Source organism: Chamaea fasciata, unplaced genomic scaffold (assembly GCF_029207755.1).
Source record: "Chamaea fasciata isolate MVZ Bird 193981 ecotype frontalis unplaced genomic scaffold, bChaFas1.0.hap1 SCAF_55, whole genome shotgun sequence".
Lineage (NCBI taxonomy): Eukaryota > Metazoa > Chordata > Aves > Passeriformes > Sylviidae > Chamaea > Chamaea fasciata.
This window is the reverse complement of record NW_027094140.1, coordinates 252,007-270,861: the sequence shown is the minus strand read 5'-3', so window position 1 is coordinate 270,861 and position 18,855 is coordinate 252,007. Positions and strand designations below refer to the sequence as shown.

At 44.5% G+C, this 18,855-nt stretch overlaps 2 pseudogenes; one reads left to right on the top strand and one right to left on the bottom strand.

Moving 5' to 3' along the window:
* Window positions 1-18,855, bottom strand: part of LOC136304163 (inhibitor of nuclear factor kappa-B kinase subunit beta-like) — a 237,338-nt pseudogene that overhangs the window by 145,946 nt on the left and 72,537 nt on the right.
* LOC136304162 (inhibitor of nuclear factor kappa-B kinase subunit beta-like) lies at window positions 7,285-17,851 on the top strand (annotated as a pseudogene).

The window sequence follows — 18,855 nt, the reverse complement described above, 5'->3', positions numbered from 1 at the left end:
AGTCAGTCCTTTTCTTAAGGGCATGTAAATCAGGAAGCTCTGAGGAACTGTCTGCCCTCTTGTCAGACAGTACAGTGAAAAGTGCCTCTAGTACCTCAGTATGGGTTCCTAAGAATTGTAAATCATTTTGTTCCACAGATTACCAGGTGATTGCTTGTCATCTGAGTGAGGTGAATTTGGGATATGCTTTACTCACATTGTGTGTGAAGTCATTATGTGTTCTTGGGGCGTTGCAAATGCTAACTAAAGCTTGCCAGCTTTCTGCTATTTGAAGGAGGTTCAAGCAAATAATTTCCAAGGTAGGTACAGTCAACAAGCAGTTACTTTTGCTCACTGACATGCAGTTTCCCCATGAGACTTTGTAGCTTGATTATCTTTAAGAGATATGTCTCTTGCAGCCAGTTAAATGAAATATTTTGGATAAAGTTTAATGGAGGAAACCAATTTAGAAAGCTGCTTTGATTAGGCCACAAGAGAAAGAAGATAAGAAGGAGGAAAGGTGGGATAGCAATTTTTTGAGAAAGGGAGTAAACGTTCTGGAATTGTGTAGCATTTACTCAAGCTGTGTGTGGTGTGAGGCTTAAAGTGAGGGGACAAGGGAACCACTGACGTGCAGTTTTAAGTGAGAATAGTGATGAAGATGATGACCATAGAAAACGGAAGGCTGGTTACAATGGAGTTCTTATTAACAGTGAAAGGTGACAGTGAACAGATACACCAAGAATACCCAGAGAAGACTTGTTTACTTGCAAGTCTTGAAATGAAAACGAGCCAGGATAACACATAACGCATCCACAATGATAGACTACTTTGTAACATTTTTCTTCCTCTGGTTTGTAGTGAGCTAAGCAGATTCTCATTCTGCCTGATGCAGACAGCTGCAGCCAATGGAAAAGGAATGCTGCTGAAAATACAGGAAGATGGCAAGAGAATTATTTGATGCATTAGCCTCTTACCTGGCACTGGGCGGTCATGATTGCTCCTACCAGCACAAGGAGACATGGGAGCTTGCCTTCCATTCTGAGTGTTTTTCACATCAGCTCTAAATATCAAATTATCTGTAGAGACAAAAAATAGGATGTTGAACAAAGGAAGTTTACAGTGTGAATGGAGTTCAAGGTGTAACTTTAAATGAAAGTTTTAAATTATGAAAATTCTTTTTATACAGTTTTTCAACCCATCACTTCTCAGCTGTCTGGTCTAACTGTCCTGGTCTTCCTAGGGAAACTGCCAGGCTGGATCCAGATGTGCTTTTGCTTGATAAACTTAGAAACTTGATAAGCTAAAGCACTCTCATTTACATCTGGAGGAAACTGAGAGAATGCTTCCTGGGAAATAATACAGAAGTAAATTCCAAGTACTTTTTCCCTAAATTGTAGGATGCCAACAGTAGTACCACGTGCACAATTAGAGAGATGGGCTTATCTGATGATGCAGTGTAATGGTGATTTAAATGCGTTAATTGAGATTCTGATTACTGACACCTACGTAAGAGATCTCTTGCAGAGGGTCTGCTGAAGGGTCAGTTTGTGTTAACAGTGGTTTAAGAGGATCTGCATTTCTTGTAGACTGCTACTTTGGGTGAGAGTGAAGATTCTCTCTTGTGTAGAGAATGTGTAGGCAAAATGACTTTGCTTGATGATAGGTGAGGAGTTATTTTCAATATTTCTACCGATCCTTCCCAACTAAGCCTTTAGTTTTTACTAGTATCATACGCTTTTGCTAAAAAGGCAGAGTTATGGCAATGGTCTGGCAGGCTAGCTTTTATTCTGATAGTCTCATTTATTTGTTGCAGCATCTTTCTCTATGTCACTTCTATGCAGTCACAACTATACATTATTCCCTCTAACCTCTTCTGCAGCTTTACACTTCAAAGCCCTCTTCAATCCACCAAGAAGAGTTTCTGCTTTCTCCAAATCGATTTACATAGTCTGACTCGTCTATCAGTACTCTTGGGAGAGAACTTTCATTGATCCCTAGTGGAAGATTGTAAGGTGTAATGTAGATGTGGTGGACCCTGCCTGCTTTGAACAAGTCCTGCACCACGAGTCCATTTTCTCTCTTCCTTTTAAAATATAATACCTCCTATACAAACCAAGAGCTGGGAGCAAGATAAAGTAGCAGGCACAAGATACAGGCAAGAAGATAGATTTTAATTTCCAGTCTCTAGGATTGCCCTGAAGTTCCAAATACTTGAAATAATATTCAGGCAGCGTTGCCCACACTATCACCTTTTTATCATCTATGTTATATGCAGAAAGCTAACTCAATTATTTGAAAAAAACTACTACTTCCGGAAATCATGAGCTCAGACTCTGTTTATATAAAGCCAAAGAAGGCAGCTGAATAACAGCTGGTGAAACTGGAGTATGATAGATGAGTCATAAATTTGGATTCAGGGCTAATATGGAGAAAGACTCTGGGTTTTTAGTAGTCTTGTCATTGGGGCTTTTTTGTTTGTCTGTTTGTTTGTTTGTTTGTTTGTTTTAAAATTTGTTCAAAGCAAAAGGTATAAATAGTCCAGTTTCTGAAGCAGAACCAGAAGTACAGGAGGATAATTTAGGATGCGATTTCTCATCATTAGGCTGCAAAAAGAAGGGACTTAAGTTGCAAGTCAGACTGAAAAGAACATCTTCCGAGAACCTTAATTACTCCATGCTTTATCTTTAGGTCACATCTTGACGATAAAATCCTTAAAATTCGGAGCATCTCTCAGTGACTTGTATTGGTCCATAGATTTCACAAGACACTTTTTATATACTTACAAGTCATTTTTCACCTCTTAGGAAACACTGCATAGTGAGCCTTTTTAAAAAAAAGTGGTACAAGCGATTCCCAAATGGACATTAACTTCAATTGCATCTGAACTAAACCAGCAGCGTTCCCAAAGCCGAAGTGAATGATCTGAACCGCTGTCCAGTCGGTTGGTTTCTGCTGTAACCCTGTGTTATAGTATCCTTACTCCCCGCAGCTGTGGCTCATTATTACAGCTATGCAGGCTTGTGTTCTGAATCCCACAGTGGCAATGTTTTAACTTGCTAATTGTTGGTATCACTGGTGATCTTTGTTGTTATCTGTAGAGAAGGCTTGAAGTTCTTAAAACTGTTAGAAACAAGATTCCGGTAGCTAAGACGCTTTCAAAGAAAGCTTTGTTCAGTGAAACTACTTAGATGTGGGTTGAGCTGCCTGGTTAGAATTTCTGCCTGGGAAGCTCGGTAAAGAACTGTTGAGATCTTATTTCTGAGGTATCTGCTAAGATGCCCCCAAAACAAGGCAATGCCAGTGATTTTTTTTTTTTTCCCCCTGGCCTAACTGATATCTTTGAAGAAATCTTAGCTACCTGAAACCAGCAGGAAACTGCAGACCATTTTCAGGGGGTAGTTGAATGTCTTTTTATTTTTTCTTTGCCTGGAAGACTGACATGAGGAGTCTCTATTTTAAAAGCACCTGCATGGCTTAATCAAGTTTATCTCATATATTCATCTGTACAAGTAGATTCTAGCCTTACACAGCATGTGTTTATACTGCAAATGCTGTAGATAGTCTCTCTAAAGTTGTTTTGCATCAGATGCCACACCCTGTCTTCCATGGATTTCTGTTGCCCCTCTTCAGGCTATCTTAGCTTATAATGCTGCAGCCTTTCCCCCACCTCTCCCCAGCTCCCTGTGGGATACCTGTCCATCCACTGATGGCTGCTGTCCCACTATGCATGGAAAACTGGTAACAGATGTTACCCTATGTTTCTTTTCAGTTTTGGGAAGGTACAACTTAAGCCAGTCAATTGGAATGTCTTGAATGATAAGCCTTGTCAAATTGGAATTTTATGTCTGTTTGAAAAGTGTATTTACAAAGCTCCAAGTAGAAACCTGCAAGCAATGCGCATCTGGCAGGGCTCTCATAAACACGTGCGCCTTCTGATCTCAGCCTGTACTTCCTTTACGTCAAAAATACTAGACAATAAGTCAAAGACCTAGATGCGATGTTCTGCCATTTTGATTCTACACTTTCAAGTACATTAAGACATAACAATGTGCGATTCCCTACATTTGTCTCTTTTTGCTGAAGCATCATCAACGGGAATGCTTAAAATCCCACATATTAACCTTATTATTACTAACAGCCTTTCTAAGCAGTAATGATGTGTGCATTATCTTACTAATGTGGAGTAAGACCTAAAAAAAGAGCTGTAACTTATCAAGCGTGAACAAAAAGTTCTTAATCATAAAATCATTTAGGTTGGAAAAGACCTTTATGAGCATTGAGTCCAACTTAAAACTAACATTGCCAAATCCACCAGACCATGTCCCTAAGTGTGACATCTATAGATGCAGAAATTAAAAGTAGCTCTCCTTCCTCCCAATGACACAATGCATCCATTCCAACATACATTGTTTCTGAATCTATAGCACTAATAGCTTACTTGATGATGATCAGCTATCTTGACGTAGTTGAAGCAACTGACTGCCTTCTGGACAAAGTGTTTCTGCATCCCCTTTCTGAACTGAGCAGATGAATAGCACAATTGAACTATTTCTCCTTAAAAATATAACAAACAGACCTCTGTTTTGGGGCGAAAGAGCTAAAAACCCAAAAGGAAACAAAAGCAAGATGCTGTAGTCTTTTAGGACATTGGATGAAATGAGTATTTCAAAGTCTTTGTTTTTGGAGTCATTCTCGGTATTTCCTGTGGGTTTGGCCACATTTAAGGAGAAGCATATTTAGGGAGAACTGAAGATGACCCATCCTCCTCCTCCTCCGTGTCCCTCCATTATCATGCTTTGGAACCTGGAGTGAAAGGCATAGTCTGATCTCCTGGGAAGATCAGATAAATTCTCCTTTTGCAGCTAGTTCTCTGTGTCTCCTTACCTTACCATCAAGATATTCGTCCACAACTCTCCCTTTAAGTTCTTCTGCTAATGTCCTTTGTGCGGGGGACTCCTCCTTGCTTAACTGGTCAGAGCCCGAGGCTGTCAGCCCTTTCCCTGGAAAGTTTCAGCTTTCCTGAAACTACTGAAAGTTAGCAGCTTTACCCACACTATGAATCTCTTCAAAAACTGGAAGGCAATAGCTCAGTTAGTTAACTATCATGGTGCTTCAGTGGGATTTATTAAATAATAATATTTAATAGTATTTAATGACAATGCCGTTCATGTTGAAAACAGGAAATGCCAGTTTTGAAACAGGTGCAGAGTAGTGCCTACCTTTTTGCTTCTTCTCTTCTGTATTCTCTTGATGATTTGCTTTCCAGACCAGGCTGGGTTTGTGTTTCCTGCATCTCTGCTCTGATCTCTGTCCTACTTGTAGCGCCACTCGAGGGGGTGGAGATTCCCTGGGCCGTGGGGCGTGCTGTCCACATCCCACCCCTTCCCGAGCATCTAGGGGATGGTCCAGGCAGGCGGCTGGCTGGGGGGGAGCCTGTGAGGGACGGGAGGAAAGCTCCTTGCTGGCATGCTGCTGGATTTTACGGCCAGTTTGTTTTGTTCTCTCTCTTTTCCAGTCAGAGAGCAGATTCAGCCTTCGTAACAATTTTTTTTCCCCACTGAATACCTTACTGTTCAATGACAGAATAGTACTTGTCTCTTACAGTGAACTGTCCTGTCCCATTATGCTTCTGGGTGTGTGAGTGAATGAATGCACAGCTGTATTATTTTCTAATATAATCAGAAGTCTGCAGTATGTCGACTTAGTAGTAATAACGAGAAATTCCTGTTTCATGCACGAGTGTAGTGTGCTGTACTCCTAATTAAGATGTTTGGCAGAGAGGCCCTGACCCGCATGTAGAGCAAAGCATGCCCTGCACAGAGCCATGGGAGAAGAAACAGTCAGGGGAGCTTGCAAGTTAAATGAACAAAACTTCTAATGAACTTTAGATATAAATAAGGAACAGCATGTTGAGGACCAGAGCTAAATGTTCACTGATGCTACTCATCCTAGAAAACTGAGATCTACTCACTGGGGTGTGGTCACGAGGTATTCAGTTATCAAAGTGTGGCAGACAAATGCGATGATTAGTTTTACAGCTGATCTTTGGGCACTGTTATGAAAACAGTCAGTGGTGCAATTGTTACAGCGATGAATGTGTCCTGCCTACTTGGGACTGAGTCACTAGCAGTCAGGCTCCTGACAGAATTTAGTGTAAGGCATAAGAACTAGTATGTGAGTGACTTCATTTTCAGGAAGCAGCTGTCTGGAGTCCTCCTTTGGAAAGCACGGCACTGGTTATTTTGCATAATGGTAAAGATGAAACACTGCGTACTCTATATGTTTAGCTCTTCTCTGCACGGAGATCTATGTCAAGATTATCAAATGTATTTCCCCAAGAGTCATGGTGCTGGTGATAACATTACTGCCATAAATCTGATTTAAGTGTAGCTGCATTTGACCCTTTCCAGAAAGGACTTCCAGTAGCTGAGATTAAACACTGCTGAGTGAACAGGGGCTAATTCATTTTATTTTTAAAGATAACAGCCTAGATTAAAGATGCTAACAAACTAATGGCCTTGGGGGAAGATTTCAAAAATTATTTTTCTGACTTTTCACAGCTTAAGGACAACCATAATTGTCTACAGAGTGCGGTGCCATTTGTAGGGCTTAACATATTTTAGGAAAACCAGCAATAAAAGTGTCTGCTCTCTCAAGCACCACCTACTGGCTTTTCTCTAAGCTGATCCTCGGGATAATTTCAGCAGGACTGTTTAATGTCAGTGACGAAGTGTGCCATCATGACATGCCACAGCCGCCCCATGTCACCCAGACGGGACCCTCTGTGCTCGGTGGCTTTGGCAGGTCCAGTGCAGGCGACTGGAGTTGCGGTAGGTCTTGGAGTGTATTTTCCATCCCCGTACCGTTGCGCGTCTTTGCAGTGGCATTAAAGCACCTCACGCCAAGCCAGGCCAGGAGGAGGAACTATCCGAACCCGGTGTAATGCCCAGAAGAGCGCTTTGGTTCGGGCGGTGCGGCGGGAAACGCAAATGGCGCATCCCGGATTGGCAAGTTTGGGAGATGCTGTGGGAAGAAGACGGCAACTCTGCAATTTTACTTACGCAGCCCACGAGCTGTACTCTCCTGTCATTCCGAGCCCATGGCTTCACGCGGCATGGCGGCCACGAAGATGGCGGCTCCTGCGCTCCTCGCCGGGGCGGCCGTGACCGGGCCCAGCGCCGGCCCCGCGCGGCCCCTTTAAGGGCGGGCGGGCGGGCAGTCGCGCCGGAGCCGGAAGCGCAGGTCCCGCGGAGCGGAGCCGGGCCCGCCGTGAGTCGCCCGCCCGCGCTGCGGGCGCTGACCTGCGGGCCCTGGGAGATGCGGGAGCGCCTCGGCACCGGCGGCTTCGGCAACGTCATCCGTTGGCACAACAAGGCAGGAGGCGGCCGGGCCCGCGGCGCCCCGACTCGGGACCCGCGCTTAGCCCAGCCCTTGCCGCGTCCGCAGGAAACCGGCGAGCAGGCGGCCATCGAGCAGTGCCGGCAGGAGCTGAGCCCGCGCAGCCGCGAGCGCTGGGCGCTGGAAATACAGATCATGAAGAGGTGAGGCGGGGAGGCGGCGGCGCCGGGCCGAGCCCGGTGCCCGCTTGCGGCCGGGCCGGGCGGAGGGCTCGCTGCGCGGTGTGGCGGCAGTGCCCCGGGACGCTTGGCCAAGACGGCCCTGGAGCGCGGATCTGACGGGTGCGCTGAGGGAAATGGGGGGGAGAGGCTTTCGGCCGCCGGCCGCCGAGGATTTCTCTTCCGGGAGGTGCCCAGTCGGCTGCGGCGGCAAGTGCGTGGCAGTTCACGCCTAAGAAAGCTTCGCCTTGTGCTGTGTGAGACTCTTGGGTCTCACACTGCCGTCTTCGGCTCGTCTGCCGTGCCCTCAGCGCTACAACAACGCTGCTACCGAGAGCCGCCGCTTTGCCTGACTTAACGTCTGTGCTGCGGCAGTCCCTTGGGGTGTTGGATTAACATTTTCGGCTGCAGCAGTCTCATTGCAGTTTGGGTCTTTTCTGGACGGTAGCAACAGACTCCCTTGCACTCCTGTGCAGGGCTCATTGCTGTACCTTCTAGACAGATCTGTAATGCGTACATGTTGAAGAAACACACTGTCTTCCATATGAAGTGCCAGGAGTTAAAATGAGTCCAGATCTGTGAAAGATGGAAACCTTTAGAATTCACTAACTCAATTTCTCAAAGCATTTGTGACCATGTTGGGCTTTGATTGGTGACCACGAGCACATGAAAGCGTATAGCAGTTTCAGAACATCATGTATACTTGCCTAATTTTTGTTCCACAGACTGAACCATCCCAATGTGGTGGCTGCCCGCGATGTCCCTGAAGGGATGCAGAAGCTCGCACCAAATGACTTGCCATTGTTGGCCATGGAGTACTGCCAAGGTGGAGACCTCCGCAAGGTGGGGCCCCTAGGATGGTAACCTAGGAATGGATCACCTTCTGATCTGGTCCTAGGTTTTCTGCTGAAGTTTTCCCTTCAAACCTTTGCTTTCATACCCTGATGTTTCCTATTTCTAGTCATGGCATCAACAAGTGTTGGTGGCTTGGTCCTTGGTATTATGTTCAGCTTTTGAAGACTTAAGTGCTTTGTATTTTTTTAGGTGCAAGTGACACTGTGAGGAGTTTGCACCTAGAGAATGAGGGCAAGCATAGGGGACGTGCAAGAGTATTTGAGTATGGCCAAGACCATTGTGGGGTAGGTGCATCTGTAGGCTGTACCCTTCCTGAAAGTGATGAACTCTTGTCTGTCATAGGAAGAGATAACACATGGTAGTTCTAATCCTAAGGCTTTTCTGACCTTTGCTATAATCTGCCCATAGCTAAAACACGGCCTCAGATTGGAATTGATAGTGTCAGGCAAAGAGGGATGGAACAAATAGAAGGATGAAAACGGGATGACAGTGACTTCTTTCATCTTCTTACCCATGCAATTAAACCAAGGCACAAAGCTGTAATTGCTGCTACCGCAGGTCACAGTCCATAGAGTTTTGTGCTTCTGGAGAATTTAATTGCTGTTGCTGAAACTTCTTGCATCCCTGAGAATTTGTGGAACTCTGGAGTTCCCTCGGGATAGAGAAGGGAAAGACTACATTCTGTGTTCCTTACTTGCAGTACCTGGACCAGCTGGAGAATTGCTGTGGCTTGCGGGAAGAAGCTATTCTTATCTTGTTATCTGACATTGGTAAGTGGTGGCAGTACCTTCAGTTGTGTGAACTATGGAAACCCTTTTAGTCCTGAGTCCACTCTCCAAATATACAGTAGTGACCTTAGTGACTCCATTTCAGACTGACCTTTTATGATCTTGATCATCTCCCAAAAGTGTTGGGAGTCTGGGGAGGTTCTTGCCTACTGGAAGCTAGCCAGCATTACTACAGTTTACAGGAAGGATGTGAGGGAACATCCAGAGAGAGAACTCAATTTGTGTCCAGAGTTCTATGATGCTGACTTTACCCCTTACACTCAGTGTTTCATTGTATGTTTGATTGTACAAGGTCTGATGTGAAAGCCATGCTTATTACTAGATAGAATAGATGAATCCTTACTGAGCTCATGCTCGGTACTGTTACTTAGCTCTAACAACTGGCTTTTTCTGTCTCAGCTTCTGCTCTCAGATACCTTCATGAGAACAGGATCACCCATAGAGACTTGAAGCCAGAGAACATTGTGCTGCAGCAAGGAGAGCAAAGGGTAAGCAGGAAGCAGTCGTCGCTACCTGCACAGACAAGTAAACTTACAAGGAACCTGCATGTGCTTCATGCAGTTACATGGTCCCTCTGCAAGAGCACTCAGCCCAGGATAACACCTGTCTCAGGTCACTGTCACATAGTATTCTGTGTGCAGCTGAGGTGAGACATTGTATTAGACGTCTGTTAACACCTGACATTTTGACTTTCAACTATTAAGGAAAGAAGCAGACTGTACTGATTGACCAAAGATCGGAAGGAGCTAGAGGCGTAACTGCTAAGTGTGCTACAACACCTTCAAATTCATTGTGGTTTTAGAAATCTACAGTAGCCTCCCATTTCTGCTTCTATCTCTTCACTGGCACCTTTCCTGCATAGCTTTGAAGAGCCAGACCTTTTCTTTCTGCTGTATGATGTGCTTTTAACAGGACTTCAGTCTGGCATTCTTATTCTCTGTTGTGTGTTTCAGTCAATACACAAAATCATTGACCTTGGTTATGCTAAGGAGTTGGATCAGGGGAGCCTGTGCACATCCTTTGTTGGGACTCTGCAGTACTTGGTAAGAAAGGAATTCAGCTAGAAGAGCAGCTACTGCTTTCTAGTGGGATAGAATTAACTGTTACCAAGCTTTGGGCTGGGATTAGGTACTTGCACGGTATGGGGTGCGTTTGTGGTGCTGAAGCTAGCAAAGGTGACTGCTTTTTTGCTGACGCTGGGTTTTGCTGAGACTGGGTTTTGTGCTACCTGCATCTGTTATAAATAAGCAGGAGTGCCAGTAACCTATGCTACTCACTCCAGGAGGGTCTTAAAGCACGTGAGAGGCAGCGTTCAGTAATGTCTTTAATTATTTGTACAAATGTTAATGAGATGTTAAGGGATAGAGAAAGCTAAGAGCTTTCTGGCCAAAGCCATCTGGCTTTGTCTCACGCGTGTAAACTGTATCAGGCTCCAGAGCTGCTGGAACAGCAGAAGTATATGGTGACAGTGGATTCCTGGAGCTTTGGCACGCTTGCCTTTGAGTGCATTGCAGGCTTCCGACCATTCCTACCCAACTGGCAGCCAGTGCAATGGTGAGTGAACCGTGGCTGGGTGGTAAGTGGGCATGATGTGACTTTCTTGTTTTTAGGAAGCAGAAGTGTGGTCCCTTGATTCTGAGGATAATATCCCTATGTTTCTTGCCCTTTTGGAAAGTGACCCCTTTCACAGGGGCTTGACTCACCTGAGCAAGTTCAGCATTCCTGATACTTGCTCTATGGGATAAGGGCTGACTCCTGCAGGGCAGGTAACAGAATCCAAAGTGGCATCTGTATTATATGTCAAGAGTAGCTTTCAAGAGCCTACTAGCATGCAGGCTGGGAAAGGCGGGCAATTTTTTCACCATTGTACTCGCTTACATTAGGCATACAAAAGTGCGTCAGAAGAGTGAGCTGGATATTGTTGTTTCAGAAGACTTATCCGGAGAAGTCAAGTTTTCTAGCAGTTTGCCCTGCCCCAACAATCTAAACAGGTGAGTACTAGAAATTGCTGTGCTGAGATAAACTGATTCTTCTGCAAAAGGACCAAGTTTGTGTTATATGCCTTACTGTGTTAATCTGTGAATACATTGAGTGCGTGACACAGGCAGTACTACTGTCGCTTGTCAGACTTGTGTAGTCTTGGTTTCTGCCTTCTAAACGCTGCCTTTGTGATGGGGAGAGGTGGAGTGCTGGAGGGCGAAGGAGGGAGGCAGTTTTGTCAGTCCTCCCACACAGAACAGGCCGTATCTTTACTGCAAATGCCCTTTCACCTTTTCTGATCTCCTGGTTTTTGTTGCTCAGTGTTTTGTCTGGGAGGCTGGAGAAATGGCCGCAACTCATGTTAATGTGGCACCCACGTCAGAGAGGTACAGATCCTACCTATGGACCCAATGGGTGTTTCAAAGCATTGGATGACATTTTGAACTTGAAGGTAAGCAATATGTCTGTATTAGCCTAAAAAGTTTTCCAGAGAGCAGTTTCCTGAGCCTCTGAATCCTAGACTTAGGAGGAAGAGTGAGGCAGAAACTCATAGAACTGTCTCCTGACCGTTAGTGACAGGTGCTTTCCTCTTGCTTCTTTGAGGACAAATACTCCCTGAGCTTGTTGGGAGTAGTGAAGAGCTTCTGTGCATGCTTGGTTCCATATTCTGAGAGAGGATTCTACAGGTATTTAACTGCCATGTGGCCTCTCTTCCACTTGATGGAGGACAAGAACTTTGCCATAATGTTAGGAAGTAGCTGTAAAGTGACTTCTTGATTCTGCCAAGTGCTTTGAACAGTTTCTTGGTGGTCATTTTTTAGGTCCCTCAATCTCTGCTCTAAGATGACCAATGTATCTTCAGCCTTTCTCATGCCACGCTACTCTTCTGGTAGTTGCTTCACGTTTTGAACATGGTTACGGGAACTGTGCACACCTACCCTGTGACAGAGGAAGAGACTCTGCAGAGTGTGAAGGCCAGGATTCAGTCAGATACAGGAATTCCAGAACAGGACCAGGAACTACTGCAGGAAGCAGGACTTGAATTGTTTTCTCAGAAGTTGGTCACTAAACATACAGCTGATGGCAAGGTGAGTCTCAGTATTCCCTTTCTTAAGTTTGAGTGAATCAGAAGTCACTGCACTCGCTTTGGGATCACAGCACTCCCTGCTGTTGTGGCATGCTTTTGTCATGGTAACCTCACAGACCTAACAGCCACTGTAGCGTAGGCACCCTGTTGCCTTTGGTGCTCTGTGTTTGGTTGAGGAGGACTCTTCTGTTTGTGGTGTTAGCAAGGCTTGCTCTTCCCAAGAAAACCTGGTTGGGTCTTTTGTCTTCTGCAGGTGAATGATACTGCAGCAGCAGACACAGACCTTCTCTTCCTCTTTGATAACAAGCAAGTTTCCTGAGGCTCAGGTGGCCTTGCGTCCTCATCCAGAAAGTGTTGGCTGCATCCGTAAGGACTCCTCTGGCATGAATATGAAGGGCGGGGCGGGGTCAGTGTTGAGAGGGGCGTCTGTGTTTTGTGGTCTGTATCGTGCACAAAGAGGAGAGGGAGCTTTTGCGTATTGGGACTGAAGAAGCAGTAAAATGGACTGTCATTCATTCAGTTTATCAGAATAACTAAAAAAGGGAGGTGTTTGATTTTGACATGCTAGGGGAGCTGCACAGGGGTTATCCAGCTCTAGGCTTTGCAGGCAGTAGCATGCCCCTCAAAGGAGCAATGTTTTGGTCTGTTTTGTGATAACACACTATTCCTGCTTCACGCTGATATGTCCATTTCCCTTTCTCCCACCTCCTCTGTTTTCAGTTCAGGATCCAAAGAAGGATCTCCACTTTTTCCAGTTGCGGAAAGTGTGGGGTCAGATCTGGCATACGATGCGGATGCTGAAAGAGGACTGTAATCGGCTTCAGCAGGGGCAGCGAGCAGCCATGTACGGTGGCCGTTTCTCCACAATACTTATCTCTGTCTTTGTGCGCTGGTGGAAGGGAAGACAGAAATGGGACCCTGTTGGAATGGGAAAGCCCGTGATTGGAGCTGTATGCAATTCATGAAAAGTGGAGAGTTAGCCCTTTGGCACAACTGCATTTGTCCTCACCGCTGTCTCAAGTATCTGTTTTGGATGTAAATGAAAGCCTGGTGGATTTCTACTTTCAGAGGCTAATAGGACCTTCTTGTCCTTGCAGGATGAATCTGTTGCGTTACAATAGTACCCTCTGGAAGATGAAGGATTCTATGGCCTCCCTTTCTCAGCAGCTGGAAGCAAAGCTGGACTTCTTTAAAACAAGCATCCAAATTGACCTGGAAAAGTATAAAGAGCAGATTGAGTTTGGAATTAGTGAGTATAGCATCTGGCAAACGGGTCTTTTCATGACTCTTATCCTCACAAAAACACCTGCCTCCTTCTCTGTGAACCTGAGAAAGCCAGTCACTCTTCTTTGATTCCTCTAGCTTCTGAGAAGCTGCTGTTTGCCTGGAAAGAGATGGAGCAAGCTGTGGAACTTTGTGGGCGGGTATGTTTCTAAATCTAACTGCTAGTCATAAAGAGGTTTGTTTTTGTTATCTCTCCCCTCCTCCCCCTTTAGCTTCATTGTCCCTGCCTTAAATAGAAGCCCCTTGTATCTGCACTGATGTCAGATTTCACATTGCCTTGGTTTGTGTGGCACAATTTTTGTGCATTATTAGTACTACATGAAGCTCGTTCTGTTGTAAGGCTTAGGGGGAAACGGGAGATCTTGGCGAAGCCCCAGAAACATCTTGGAATTTCCTTGAATTGAAACGACTCGTTTGTCTTTGGCCAAGGCCGCTGTTTGCATCTTGTTGGTTTGTTTAGAAATAAGAATGAGAAAGGAAGAACCAGTTTGAGTGTGAGTGGTAGTGTCTCTAGGTATGAGACTGTTCTGTTGCTTATGTTGTACCCTGCTTTCAGGAAGATGATGTGGAGCAGGTAGTGAAGAGGATGATGGCCCTGCAGACAGACATCGTGGACCTGCAGAGAAGCCCGCTAGGTCGTAAACAAGGAGGAACACTGGAGGATTTGTGAGTTGAACTACCTTGAGCTTCAGATGCAGGAGTGTTTCTGGCTAAGCTTACTCGCTAGAGGACAGTGAAAGGGCTGTTTCTTCCACCCAAATTGTGGGGGACTGGGAGCACTTTAACACTAAAGATGTTTTTTGACTCATCTGTCATTGTTCTGAAATGGCAGACAGGTATAGAAAAGATTTGAGTTCTCAAACTATTTGTTGCATGTTTTGGTTCTTTGGAAATCATTTTCTTTCCTGCTTTTTTTCTTCTAGAGAAGAACAAGCCAGAGAGCTGTACCGAAGACTCGGAGAGAAGCCAAGAGGTAAAAGACGCTTTAGCTCAAGGTCAGCTTGCTTTGTGTGTAACTTTGGAGGTGTAGTAAGGATCACTGAGAAAACTATCTGACTTCTAGGCCTGCCCAGACACTAGCAGCACATGGGCTCTCCTGGATTGCCTTTTTTCGAGAGGGAAGTCAGGGAGTCAGTTTCACACTAGACCAGCCTTCCTTTCTTGGTGCTTTGTGAGCTGCTCTCGAAACTCCTCTGGAGCTCTTCTCAGAGCAGGCTGTTGCCACAAGCAACAAACAACCTTTCTGGGTAGAAAGGATGAAAGACACGACTGTTCCTTTGATACAGTCCCAACTCTCCTTTTCAAGTTCTTTAAATTTTGAAGAAGGTGGCTAAAATTCAGTGTAATTCATCCCACTCAAACTCGCATATCCTGAACTTTGGCTGTTTCAGGATTAAAGCAGTAGTGGAAATGAGCCGCTAAGAATCTTCTCACTCTGTCCTATAAACCGACCTTTCTGTGTAATATTGGCTCTCATTCCAGATCAGAGGACAGGCGGTGACAGCCAGGAAATAGTACGACTGCTTCTACAGGCAATCCAGACCTTTGAAAAAAAAGTTTGAGTCATTTATGCTCAGCTCAGGTGAGCTTTGTACATTTTATTCAGAGTTGAGAGAAGGTATTTTCTCTTCCAGCAAGAGAAGGTTTAAAACTCATTGCATATGGCTATTGAGATCTTGCAGTGTTAACAGAAAATAATTAACTTCAGAACTGTTCTCCTACTGCAGTGGCCCATGTGTGATCTGATTAGTTTTTATTTTTTTAATAGTAAAACTGTAGTTTGCAAACAGAAGGCATTGGAATTGTTCCCCAGAGTGGAGAAAGTGATGAATCTGATGAGTGAAGATGAAGAAACAGTTGTTAGGCTTCAGGAGAAACGACAGAAAGAACTGTGGAACTTGCTGAAAATTGCTTGTGTAAGTAAAATAAGAACTCCCCTTTAACCTGAGAATATGGTTTGTAGCACAGGCTACTGAAACAATAGTAAATTGAGTGTATCCTATGGTTCTTTTCTTTATTTTGAATCAGTATGAAAGCCAAGTTCCAGGTTGCCTCATATTCCCGGCTGCTGAAAACTAGCGGGAACAATTGCACTCTGAATATTTTGTGTTTTCATCAGAGTAAAGTGCGTGGTCCTGTTACTGGCAGTCCAGAGAGCATGAACACATCCCGTCTTGGTAGCTCAGGTCAACTGCTGCTGCAAGTCCCTTCTGGAACATTCAATTTATCAGAATCTGTAAGAAAAAGCTGAGGCAAAGTCTGGAGTTCTTCGGCTGCTAATGCCACCACTACAAAGCTAGGTTTCCTGCTTTGTGCAATAATGGCACACAGGGTTTCTCATATTTTACACTTTGTGTTCAGCTTGCATTGTCAGCAGCCTTAGTTTACTTGGTAGTTAAGACTTCCTGGGGCTTTCAGATCTTCCATATGGAAATTGGGTATCATGTATGGCTTCACTTCCCCCAGCCTCAGTAACAAAAGTGGTTTTTTGGTTTTCTTCCTTTAATCTGAGATGGTTGGGCTCACTTGGAAGTACACTGCCAGCAAGAACTGTTGAAGTATTGTCATGTAAGGTCACAGTAGCTGAGCTGTGTCATTGAGACTGCTGCATGCGTAGTTCCGGCTTGCTTAAATGAACTGGGTTACCACTTGGAATGAAAGACCTTGGTTTTGTTTTTGCCTGTTGCCCCATCCTTAAGTTTATAGGCTTCTCAGCTTTTCCTCTAGCAACAGTGGTTCCACCTAATAAGAACCCAGTTCCATCTTGGAATACATTTCCTTTCCCCCATTTGGTAAATCAGGGGCTGCCACCAACTTTTCAAGTTGCAGTATGAATTACAAGCCTATGACCTGACTAACTTCAGTGTTCTGCAGCGTATCTGCCAGAAGTATTTCTTAATGATAGAGGCAGCATCTCTTTAAACTGCCACAGAAATTAATAGTGTAATAATTGCCCCTTTCAGTGAGGAGCTGCTGCTGGAATCTCGGAAACTTTGTAGCCAACTAGAAAATGTGATGCGTGACACAATGAAGGATCAAGAGCAGAGTTTCTTGGTAATGTATTCACTCTTCTGTAAATGGACTAAGGAAGTGCCTGGCTTCGAAGTTCTGAATGTGCAACTTTGCCACCACTAACACAGCTAAATGAAATCTGCATTTTACTCATGGCCAAGGGGGAGAGTAGGAGATGCACAGAGATAGGAAGCACCGGTTCCCTCATAATCTGCCGCCTGACTTACTCTGCTTGCCAAAACTGGGAGCCACATGCTGGGAACTTGCTGCGCTAAACAGTAAAGGATGGGGCAAAGCACTTGGCTGTTGTACAAAACTACTGCAAAACTGCACACAAATTTGGGATGAGCGGGTGTCAGGGATCCTTAATTTAACAATGCAGAATATTGAAGAGAGAGTAAAATACTGGAGAGTGCAAGTAGGTTGTTTCCTTGACAGCAGTCACGTGGCTCATCATGAAATTGACCAACTTGTTCCCAGTAAATTTTTTATACCTCTTAACACACTTTATTTTAGAAAAAGCTCAACTGTAGCCTGGTGTTGAATTTCATTTATTCTTTCGGCTCTAGACTGGAGCTGGCTGCAGCTTCAGGTAGAAGAAACAAACAATCCAGAACAAACCCAGATGTAGAATCACTCTGGTTGCCTCTGAAGCCATGCTGCTTTGGGAAGCCAACTGTGAAAAGCTGCTGCCTCTGAGAAGGGAATATCAACTGCCTTCTACTGTCACCAACTGCTTATGTGATACATATGGCTTAGCTTTTAGTATCCACTTCTCAGACACTTTTTCACAAAGATACATTAGGGAATGCCTGTTCTAACTGCTTGGAGAATGTTCTTAATTGTGCCTTAAGACAGCAGATCTCTGTCCTGATACGTCTTCCCTTGGGCATCGCCTGTGGCTGTTTTGCTGCATTTTAGGCTTTCTAATGAACAATGGACAAGGTATACCCAGTCACTGGTAGATGTCACCTTCCTAATGAACTGTGAACTTAATTGCTTAACTTTGCTGATTTGCACTTTTTTTCTTTAAGTGTAATGGTTGTACTTACCTAATACTTGTTTCCTGTATGGGAACAAAATTATCTAAAACATGTAAACTTTTGGTTTGCTCTTGTTGATGCGCTCAATAACACTATAATGGAAAAAGCTGCTTTCACTGTGCAGGTCTCTAAAACATGAGAGGTGTAAGAATGTTAGCCTAGAAACCAAAGAAGGAAATCTTCAGTGTACAGGTATCGTGTAACAAAGCATTTGCAGATTATCTATTAACCATGCTTAAAGTTGCATGAAAAGATGAAAAAAAGACCAAAAAACGGAGCTGGATGGAACCTTGGTGAGAGTCAACACACACCAACCTTGTGTTCTGACTGTGACCAATTAATTTCATTCTGTTCTAACCCCAAATTTCCACTACAACACAGAGACCTCCTTTTATAAAAGGCTGTGAAGTATAGGACATGCAAAATGCAATACAATAATGGGGAGAGGTTGGATTTTCTTTTGGGTTTTTTGGAACAGATTTAAAATACAGGAAACTGAAATGTGGCACAAACATCACAACTTCCATGCATGCCTTCAAGTGTCTTCCTTTGTTGTGCTGGCACACTCTGGACTTCAGCATTGGGTTAAAGTCATTCTTGGGCAGAGTAAAAAGTTCACACTTCTTCAAATTTCCGAGTAATATTAAGGCTGAAATGCACCAGGTACACTTTTCCTTCATCTTCCAGAGCACCACCAGTTGTTTTACTTAAAGCTGTGTTAGGCTTCCAGCTCAAATCCCAGCCCAATTTTGTGACCTCCAGCACTGAAATTCTTGCCATCAGTCAAGCCTGAGAGGGTCAGCTTTACACCTACAAAAGCAAGTCACGAGAACCATCATACACTGACATCCCAGTACAGTGCTCTTCCTCAGGTCCTTGACCTCACTAATGTGGCTTAGTTGCCACAGGAACTTGCATCCATAGACATCCTTTAGTTCTCTGAGTCTACGTAGACTTCTAGCTCCTTTGTTCATCTAGTCTGTTCTTAAGATGACAGTGAATTAAACCATAGTGTAGTACTTAACACCATTTGCTGCTACCAGTGAGAACTGCGTACCAGGTCGAAGGGCATGAGTGTAACCAATTCCAGTGAGGCTGGCATTGTTCACTTTAGCCTATAGGAAAAAAAAATCACAGTATTTATCAACTGTGTAAGTATTCATACAGAAGTATCCCAGTCCCCTGAGAAGGTGGCCTATGCATTAACACTCTTGAGCTACTTGGAGACCAACCTCTCTTAGAAGCATGTTCCAATCTTTTCCTTTTCT